General features: G+C 37.3%; 1 protein-coding gene and 1 long non-coding RNA gene across 3 annotated transcripts in view; one reads left to right on the top strand and one right to left on the bottom strand.

Moving 5' to 3' along the window:
* Positions 1-1,250: 1,250 nt before the first annotated feature.
* Positions 1,251-10,806, top strand: part of LOC131948062 (corticotropin-releasing factor receptor 2-like) — a 193,491-nt gene continuing 183,935 nt past the window's right edge. Inside the window, exon 1 of the mRNA XM_059309559.1 lies at positions 1,251-1,337. The gene's annotated coding sequence lies outside the window, so the exon portion shown is untranslated. The remainder of the gene's footprint in view (positions 1,338-10,806) is intronic.
* Positions 8,900-10,806, bottom strand: part of LOC131948074 (uncharacterized) — a 3,080-nt gene continuing 1,173 nt past the window's right edge. For both annotated transcript variants that reach the window (XR_009387964.1, XR_009387965.1), the window contains exons 3-5: positions 10,233-10,345; positions 9,893-9,945; positions 8,900-9,654 (exon numbers count right to left, since the gene is read on the bottom strand). This is a non-coding gene — a long non-coding RNA (uncharacterized LOC131948074). The remainder of the gene's footprint in view (positions 9,655-9,892; positions 9,946-10,232; positions 10,346-10,806) is intronic.

Below are 10,806 nucleotides of genomic sequence, written 5' to 3'. Positions count from 1 at the left end.
TACGTCATTAGAATCTGGGAATTTCGTATGTTCACGTCATTAAATTATGGCGTTTGTTTTTTTCTTCATTAAATTTTCATTATTTGTTTCTCTAGGTCATTTATCCCAGTAACAAATCCCAGAAATTACTATAGGTCATCTTTCCCAATAGGCCATATACATTCCTTAAATGTGACAACCCCCACATCACCACCCCTCACGTCACAACCCCCACTCCCTACCCTAAGACAACCAATTCCACTAAACCCCGATGCCAATTAACGCAGATAACTAATTACATTTCAACAAAGACGCCACTGTCTAATTGCTTTTCTGTTTTTAATGAGCAGAAATTAAGTCTCACACAAAATCTAATTGTAGCTACAGTAAATGTAGATGGTAGATTGTGGGTAACTTGATGGTAACTGGATGGTAATTTCATGGTAGGTGGATGGTAGTTGGATGGTAGGTGGTGGTACCTTGATGGTAGGTGGTGGTAGTTGGATGGTAGTTGGTGGTAGTTGGATGGTAGTTGGTGGTAGTTTCATGGTAGGTAGTTGTAGTTTTTATGGGAGGTGGTGGTAGTTGGATGGTAGTTGCATGGTAGCTAGGTGGTAGTTTCATGGTAGATGGTGGCAGTTGGATGGTGATTACACTGTTGTTGGATGGTAGCTGGATGGTAGCGGGATGGTAGTTGGATGGTTAGTGGATGGTAGTTTCATGGTAGGTGGATGGTAATAGGATGGTAGCTAGGTGGTAGTTTCATGATAGATGGTGGCAGTTGGATGGTAATTAGAATGTTGTTGGATGTTAGCTGGATGGTAGCGGGATGGTAGCGGGATGGTAGCGGGATGGTAGCTACACTGTAGACGGATGGTATCAAAACTTACTGTCGCTATCTGACCATAACCTCATGTGACATAAGAAAGTTGACTTGACCACACCGTTAGGTCACAAAATACTGACGGTCAGTGACCGTTAAAACGTTGATCTCACCATGACGTCACATCAATTAGTGACCGCTAAGAACGTTGATGTGACCCTGACGTCACGTAAATTATAGACCATTAAGAACGCGGACCTAACTATTAAGTTAGACCACAGAAATTAGTGGCGGCCAAGAACGGTAATCGGTCCATAAACTTACGTCAGACAAAGCGGTGAGGCCGCTAGGACCGGTAACTCGTCTTGTCGCGAAGACGGAAAAGGCGGCATGATAGCCACGTCTGCTAGTGGGACATTGTTTCAGATCGTTACTCAAGGGGAGGCTATTCACATCGAGCGGACTGAGAATTTATGTTTTTGTTTGTTAGTTTTCTTCGCGCATGCTAACTGGACAATATTTTTTATTTAGACAGGTAAGACAATTATAATTTTTAATTAACTAAAAGTGTTCAATGTAAAATAAATGACAAAAAAACAAATTAATAGTTTAGGAATTTGATTTCAACTACATGTAGCATAGGATACTAAAATCTACCAATTGATTTATCTAAGAACAAAACTTCTTTTAACAATAGATTTAATTATTGTCTTATATAATCGAAATTGCTTCAGCTTCAATTTACATAAAAGCGTAACTCTTCAATCTGCAGTTTAGACATCGATATAAAGTGTCTAGCCTATATTTAGATATCAATGTAAGCTATTTTTCTTTAAAGTTGTCTTCAATGTAAGATATATATATATATATATATATATATATATATATATATATATATATATATATATATATATATATATATATATATATGTGTGTGTGTGTGTGTGTGTGCGTGTCCTTATGACATGAATGTAAGCTATATGTGTATGTCATTTGGGGCATCAATGTAAGCTATTTATCTGTCATCTGTACATCAATTTAAGCTATATATATATGTCATTATGACTTCAGTGTTAGCTATATATATGTCATGTTGATCTATACTTTAATCTTGGAGGCATGCTGGGATATCTTGCACGTGTTTATTTTCTGCGTTAAAAAGCTAAGCACCACTTTTCCATGCTCGATAACAAAAAGCCATTTTCTTGTTTTCTCCAACAAAAAAAACCCACTTCCCTGCCTCGAGTAAAGAAAAGCCACTTTCCAGACTTCTCGTCCAAAAATCTGGCCACTCGAGGATGCCATGAGATCACGTGGTCCAGCACTTGCCTGTTTGTCCAGCTGAGACCCCGTGTTCTGCCCCTGCCCCTGCGTGATTAATTCAGCGAGGAAACACTCCAAGATCCCAATCACACCGTTGTCTTAGATCGAACGTTTCATATTGATCCGGGGTTATTGTTAAACTTTGAGCTGAAGCGATCGCACGCTATCATCTAGACGAACCTCAGAATTTCCTTGATTAGCGCGGTCTAGAGAAAACACATTTAATCCACACTGAAACAGTCTGTGTTTTTGTGCTAAAAATAGAAATAAAGTGCTTGAAACAATGAGACAGTCTAGAATAATTTGACGTCTCTTCCTGTTACCTGTACTATAGTTAGCTGTACAATAGAAACGTTGAGACAGTCTAGTTTGACTTCACTTTCTGTTACATGTACTGTAGTTAGCTGTACAATAGAAACGTTGAGACAGTCTAGTTTGACAGTCTAGTTTGACTTCAGTTTCTGTTACCTGTGCTATAGTTAGCTGTATGCTAGAAACTTTGAGACCGTTTAAGAGTTCTATTCGTATAATATAGCAAAAATACTCGACAAATCTGAGCCACTCCTCCGTCAAATATATCGTTATATAACATGGTCACAGTCAACCACACCTTATACAATATTTTATATGAATCTTGACATGAAACTTGTCACACAATTTGTACTACAAAAACTTGGCATCCAAATAATTTTACTGGACATTGGTGATTAGAAATTACTGCAAAGATATTTTTAACGCATATTTGCATGCACGCACACCCAGACATACACACGCACGCACACACATACACACACATACTCAATATATACACCGAGCTAGAGATACAGAGAGAGATGGAGTGAGAGAGTGAGAGAGTGAGAGAGTGAGAGAGTGAGAGAGTGAGAGAGTGAGAGAGTGAGAGAGTGAGAGAGTGAGAGAGTGAGAGAGTGAGAGAGTGAGAGAGTGAGAGAGTGAGAGAGTGAGAGAGTGAGAGAGTGAGAGAGTGAGAGAGTGAGAGAGTGAGAGAGTGAGAGAGTGAGAGAGTGAGAGAGAGAGAGTGAGAGAGTGAGAGAGTGAGAGAGTGAGAGAGAGAGAGTATGAGAGAGTGAGAGAGTGAGAGAGTGAGAGAGTGAGAGAGTGTGAGAGTGAGAGAGTGAGAGAGTGAGAGAGTGAGAGAGTGAGAGAGTGAGAGAGTGAGAGAGTGAGAGAGTGAGAGAGTGAGAGAGTGAGAGAGTGAGAGAGTGAGAGAGTGAGAGAGTGAGAGAGTGAGAGAGTGAGAGAGTGAGAGAGAGAGAGTGAGAGAGTGAGAGAGTGAGAGAGTGAGAGAGTGAGAGAGTGAGAGAGTGAGAGAGTGAGAGAGTGAGAGAGTGAGAGAGTGAGAGAGAGAGAGTGAGAGAGTGAGAGAGTGAGAGAGTGAGAGAGTGAGAGAGTGAGAGAGTGAGAGAGTGAGAGAGTGAGAGAGTGAGAGAGTGAGAGAGTGAGAGAGTGAGAGAGTGAGAGAGTGAGAGAGTGAGAGAGTGAGAGAGTGAGAGAGAGAGAGTGAGAGAGTGAGAGAGTGAGAGAGTGAGAGAGAGAGAGTATGAGAGAGTGAGAGAGTGAGAGAGTGAGAGAGTGTGAGAGTGAGAGAGTGAGAGAGTGAGAGAGTGAGAGAGTGAGAGAGAGAGAGTGAGAGAGTGAGAGAGTGAGAGAGTGAGAGAGTGAGAGAGTGAGAGAGTGAGAGAGTGAGAGAGTGAGAGAGTGAGAGAGTGAGAGAGTGAGAGAGTGAGAGAGTGAGAGAGTGAGAGAGTGAGAGAGTGAGAGAGTGAGAGAGTGAGAGAGTGAGAGAGAGAGAGTGAGAGAGTGAGAGAGTGAGAGAGTGAGAGAGAGAGAGTATGAGAGAGTGAGAGAGTGAGAGAGTGAGAGAGTGTGAGAGTGAGAGAGTGAGAGAGTGAGAGAGTGAGAGAGTGAGAGAGTGAGAGAGTGAGAGAGTGAGAGAGTGAGAGAGTGCAGCCGATCCAACACTATTTTCTATGAAAGACTCAATGAAATTATCAATGACAGAGTCAATGATAACTACCGCTCTCCTGTATTTTTCTCTTAAGAAACTCAATGATAAAGCGTTAGTAGTTATAAAGAGAGAGAGTTTATCAAAGCGGAAATAATTCAACTCGTTTAATTAATAAAGCGTTAAACGTAATTATTAATTCTTAATTTCTCAGCGATTAAAACAATTGTTTAGGGACAGTTAAACTATTTTTTAAAAATATAGATCCTCGATCTTCATTTATAATTTATTAATTAAAATAAGATTTTTAAAAAATAATTAAAACAGGTCTTTGTACTATATTATTAAAAAAACAACTAATGAATATAATAAATAATTTTGACTATTTCTAATTCTAAACCTATCGAATATCTTTTTTTTTAAATGCAAGGTAATCTTTTATAGAACCTACATGATTAACTTTTCTTCTAATAATAAAAAAAAAAACTCTAAATAAAAACTATTATTCCTACAAATATTAGAGTAGTCTCCCTTGACAGTTTCTATTCGAATGTATTTTGTGTTAATTTTCGTTATGAAATACAGTTGACTTTTTTAATTAATTATATAAGAAAACAATCTATCTCTGTGTATATTTATTTTAAAAAATATAATAACAATAATTAGAATAGGTATTTCTGGTTAAATAGCAATTATTCTCATTCTAAATCTTTGGCTATCGAGTTTCATGGGTTTTTAAATTTAAGATTATGAACACATTGGCTTGACGAAAATGATTATATACACTTAAATACATACTAAAATTTACTTTTGTTAATAAACCTACACTATTTTATGCACACATACAAAAAAGAATATTTTAGCGGCAGTTACAACGTCAAAAAAAAAGGAAACTCCTTTATACTGAATAGTTCTACGTAACAACAAAAATGTAAAAATACATAGTCCTGGAGCACACTAACACATACATATATACATACGAAGATATGTGTGTGTGTAAGTGGGATGTGAGGTGGGTAGACAGGTGGGTGGAAGGAAAGCAGTTTGGCAGGAATAACGGTAGGTAGGAAAGTAGGTAGGCAGGCAGCAGCGCAGGCAGGTTAGTAGATAGGTAGGTACGTAGGCAGGGAGTTAGGTATGTAGGTAGGTGGGCCTAGGTAGGAAGGCGCCTCACTCGGTATAGTGAGCGATTATAGTAGCCCATCATATTCATAGCGTTTCGCAATTATTAAAACGAACAAAGGTACCTTAATACTAACGGGAAAACCCGGGGAGCTAAATGGAACCCTGCCAGGGCGCCACCAAATCGATTTTTTTTTCGCAGAAACCACCACAGGGGTATTAGCATTAACTTCTCAAATTTGAATGACAAACGAATGAAATATTTGGTAATGCTTAAACAAACAAACCCACATATTCGTTTTTGGGGCGCGGGTTTGTCCACACTGCCGCCTAGACGCACCAAGGCTCACTGTATGAAAGCCTTGAGTGTACGTTAATCAACCTCTGTAATAGTGAGGTAGAACACACATTGTGACCGCCCATGTGTTAGAGACGCGTCCCTTGGCGCTCCAGGGAGCCACTAGTTATACTCCCGCAGGGGCGCCCCTAATTCGGTTTAATTATAAAATATCGTGTGCCACCGTGTCCCTATTGTAGGGTGCTCTTTAAAGAGGCGCTCTCTGTAGAGCCCGGGGCGCTCGCTGTCGCCAACTGCCAGGGCGCCGGCGGGCGCTCATTATTCTACTTAGTGAACATTTATAGTAGCCCATCTAAACCGTAGTGTCGCCCGAGGTGGGTCTTGGCCGCTCTGGGCCACTCAACCGCCGGGGAGCTGGCGAATGAACCTGGTGTAGTTTTATCACTGAATCTCAGAGGCGTAGCACCATTCCTGGCGCCTGGGGACAAATTTTCAATTTGGCGCCCCCCCCCCCCCCCCTCCCGCCGGAGACAAACTTTCAATTTGGCGTCGTCCCCCCCCCCGTATTTTTTAAATATTTATAATGCAAAACTGTAGCTAAAATGAGCTTTAAATTTTTCCCACCCATTTTGGCGCCCCTAGGGTTGGCGCCCGGGTACATATGTACCCCCCACCCCCCTCTACGCCTCTGCTGATTCTAGTATTACCTAAGACCGCAATTGATGAGATAGCCCCTCTGGATTCCCCTCTGGATTCTGAGCTCATAATAATATAATGAGAAAAATCGAATCCTCCCAGGGTGCCACACTTAAGAATTTTTTTCTTTCTCGAAACCCTTTTCACCAACTCCCCAAAATTTTATGACTTTCGTACGAACAGTGTCAAATTGCATCTGGCTTTTATTTTTATGGAGAAAAATTGCATTGCTTCCTGTCAGAGACCGCAGATCGAATGGGGCGCCAAAAGGGGTAGACAATTTTTTAAAAATCCTCATTCTTCAGTAAAATTTAAGAAAACAGATTTATACATGACTGATATCCTCAATTATTTTATATAGGGGAGTGTAGGTAGGGATGGGCGCCTTTTTGCAAGCGTTTGAATAGGGTTGGCACAACATTGATAGTTCGCCCCGGGCGCCGGAATAGGTTGCTACACCTCTGCTTCCTGCTAGGGCGCCGCCCTGGCGAAATCTTACCGGGGGGGGGGGGGCGTGCGGACACTGTTAAAAGTATATATTTTTTCTATATAAATTCCGTTTCGTTCGGGGGTGGGGGGTCGATAGACTTTCTTCGGGGGGTGCGGGGGCTCTGCCTCTCGCCCTCCCCCCCATCCGAATAGATTCCTGGAAAAAACTCTGTTCACAAAGTTTTATGGCGATCCGATGAAAAAGATGTAGTAATTCATATAGGACAAACAGATAAACAATCTTTCATTTCTATAAATATAAATAGATATATAGGGCCTACTTTAACTAGTGTCCGCATACCTGCACCCGGAAACTTAGTCACAATTTTCTTTGTTACATTTGAACCCTTTAGGTTAATCAATATTAACAAAATTGAACAAGATGCAACAAATACAGTTAACCAAGAAATTGAACAAGTAAAATTCCCGTTATCTTTTTATTGTTTTTAGATATAGAGTAGTAACAGACTACCTACAGGTCCTAACTCGCGACGAGGTACACATTTGTATTAAAACACACATCTAAGACATTTACCATTTAGGTGGGTTTTGCAGTACAGTGGTTTCTTAAGTCGTGGACAAGTGATTGCGCTTATCTCTATTGAGTAGCTCTGTATTCTGTCCTATATTAGACACATTTGTAAATATCTGTCACAATATGGGCATAGAGATGATATAACGATAGCTTATCTTTGCGGACGACGCTAAACTTTGGCATCGACACCACCGCCTACAACTTCAAATTCGGTCCTTCAGAAATGTTTGAAGTCTCTAGATTAAAACTACTTTTCTCTTTTATGTGCCTACTGACCACATCACATGCATTTGTTCTGAAAGTCTAAAAACAGAGGCACAAATATATCGTCTAGACTTGTGAGGTCTACAGATTAGGTATTTTGGCAGTTATCTAAGCCTTTGCCTGTTCTGACTCAAAGCCTTATTCTTTCTCTATCGACGCCTTGCGTAACATGGGATTGGGTTTTTAAGGCGGCATAAAGCTTTATGTTGTTCCTTTTTGAGTACACTAGATTAAAAACTAACGTTTTCAGATGCCTAAAGATGTTTAACCACTAATTAATCAGAATAATGGGTCAAGATTTCAATTCTTGGTTTTGGGACACGTTAGTTGCCGGGGTTGAGCTAATGTCGATAGCATAAGGACTGTACCTTGATGCGGGCGTTTTATTTGTTGCCCATCGTAATAATTGAATGGTTGATGGGGCTTCTTCAAGGGTTAGATTTGCCGTAATGTTATTGATATCATGCATGTAAGGCTTTTCTAAGAAGAAAATGCGTTAAAACACTTTTTAGTTATGCTTTTTTTTTTAAATAGGCCTATATTTTACGACAACTTAATCGTAATGAACAATAATATGAATTTAAACAACTTTAGAATACATCTGTTTCGGCTAACATGAATGTTATTCTTCAAACTAGTAATGTTAAACGTGTCTTTTTCGCATTTTCGACTTATAAGCAATACAGTAAATTCCGAAAACGTCCATATGCGTACAAGCAATGGCGTAGGCGAGGAGGGGTTTAATAGTGATTTAATAATGATACTTTCTTAACCCTCTACTGGACAACATGTTTGGTACCTTGCCCCCGGCAACTGGGTGGATTTGGATTACACCCAAGTTTTACTTCATAGTAAATGACTTCAGTTTTAATTATTGGAGTTGGTAGCAACATTGACACAGTTGAAGGTATTCAGAACAAGGTGGCCAGGAGAAATCACATTAATTAGTATAAAATTTACTATTATTAACAATAGGCCCTACTTAATTGTTTAATGTTGCTGGATATTAAGCCTGGTAGGTATTTATGTTTATTAATTTGTACAGAAACAAAAAAAAAAGATTCCCAAACAAAGTTTTATTTTTCAGAAATAAAGAAAATAATACAAATCAATAAAGAACAGTTTTCAAAAGAATTTGTATAAAAGTAATTATTATAAAATAGGAATATAGCATTGCATAGATAAAAATAAAATCCTTGACACAAACAATATGAGGAATATTTTTTATCAGAGAAGAGAAAAATATATGATGTAGTTTGAAAATAATAATGTACAGAATGTAGCTTTTGCAGATTATAATGAAAATTCTCATGCCTGTATAATTTATTGAGTAAATGAAGCAAGGCCCAAAACACTAGGCTAAATAATATGCATGGGACAGGCATTGAAAACTACAAATTGCATATAGTGAAGGTTACCCTATTTATTGGCTATATCCACAGTAAAGATTTATGGCTTTATTACCTGCTTGTAAAATTGTTAAGGAAAAAGTGAAGTATTGTTAACGGCACATGTTGTCATTTGTTGTGTTCTCGGCACATGTTGCCATTTTGTGTGTTCTGGGAACATGTTGCCATTTTGTGTGTTCTGGGTACATAATGACATTTTGTGTGTTCTGGGAACATGTTGCCATTTTGTGAGTTCATGGAACATGTTGACATTATTTGGCTGTGTTCTGGGAATATGATGCCATTATTTGGCTGTGTTCTGGGAACATGTTGCCATTTTGTGTGTTCTGGGAACATGTTGAAATTATGTGGCTGTGTTCTGGGAACATGTTGACATTATGTGGCTGTGTTCTGGGAATATGTTGACATTATGTGGCTGTGTTCTGGGAACATGTTTGTTTCATTTTCAAATATTATAATAAAACATTTTTAGAAATTCTATATTAGGAATTGTGTATATATATATAAATTTATATATTTAATAAGACAATTGGATGAATTATAATAAACAGCAAAAATGATTCAAATAAGTTTAGAAGTATTTGGCTTGATGTCCCAACAGTGAACTGTATTCCGAGCTTGTTTCCCTAGTGATAACCCATCTTTTTTGTGCCACCCTTTCAATCAAATATCCAGCTTTTTCTTGGCCTGTATCATAATGCTGGTCATAGACTTGCTTGATTTGTGTATCACAATATGATTTTGAATGTTCTTCTGTAAATGAAATAAAGACAAAATATTTTGAAATATTCTTTTGTGGAACTAGCAAGAGAAATACATTACAAATTTATATTACTATCTCTACTTATTCTTTACTATAACTAATTACTTTGAAAAGATAAAGCACTGAACATGATGAATAACAAGAAACAAACATTATCAGCAAAGATTATAGATTTAAAATTGTGTTCATTCATATTGAAGATTAATGAAGTAGACTATCAATATTTACCCTCTTGATAGCTGATACTTTGATGTCTTTACTTTAAGCTTACACATCAGTCTCTGTGTGGTAAAATATGAAATAATATTCTTCAATAAAACTGTTTCAGTATATTAATTATATTAGATAAGTACATAGTTTTGAGCTCTATAACAATATGTGTTTCAATTATCATTCAAATATAATACCCTCTATGTTGTACAACTCACTGATTTATTAGAATTTAAGAAAAGACAATAATTAATAAAATATTTTGGATTAAAATCCATTATATTTATTATAACATATAATGCTATCTCTTGCTATAATAATTACTTTAAAAAATGGGTTATGCCTATAGTACAGTTACCTGAGGATGAAACTAGGCACAGTGTATAGTCCACGGAGACTGATTAATATCCCTTGTAATTGAACATCAGTTGTAGTTATGAAATCTGGATGGCCAAACACACACTCATAGTCCTGAAAAGCAATTTACACATAGATTAGCAAGAATATCTCACAAATTATTAAATTAAAGCTAACCCCTATTTAGTGCAGTCCATCAAAGTAGTAGCATTTTTGTTAAGTTGTAGACACAATACAAAGTAATGTTTGTTCTGTGATTTACATACTTTTATAAAATAGCAATATATATATATATATATATATATATATATATATATATATATATATATATATATATATATATATATATATATATATATATATATATATATTCATTGTAAATTTTAGTTGTGTCTTGCTATTAAATTTATTTACTCGACTGATCTAATCTCACTCTATTTAAACATAATATAGTGGATAAGTATAGTGATTATATTATTCAGCAATTAATAGCAGGCCTAAAAAAATTTAAATAGTAACTTTTGCGAATGAACACATTAAATTCTATGTATTTCCATTTCTATGTATTTCCCAAC

The sequence above is a fragment of the Physella acuta genome, unplaced genomic scaffold (assembly GCF_028476545.2).
Source record: "Physella acuta isolate Inbredline_101_S28 unplaced genomic scaffold, ASM2847654v3 ptg000058l, whole genome shotgun sequence".
In the NCBI taxonomy this organism is placed as follows: domain Eukaryota; kingdom Metazoa; phylum Mollusca; class Gastropoda; family Physidae; genus Physella; species Physella acuta.
The sequence above is the reverse complement of the archived record's forward strand: the minus strand, read 5'-3'. Positions and strand labels throughout refer to the sequence as shown.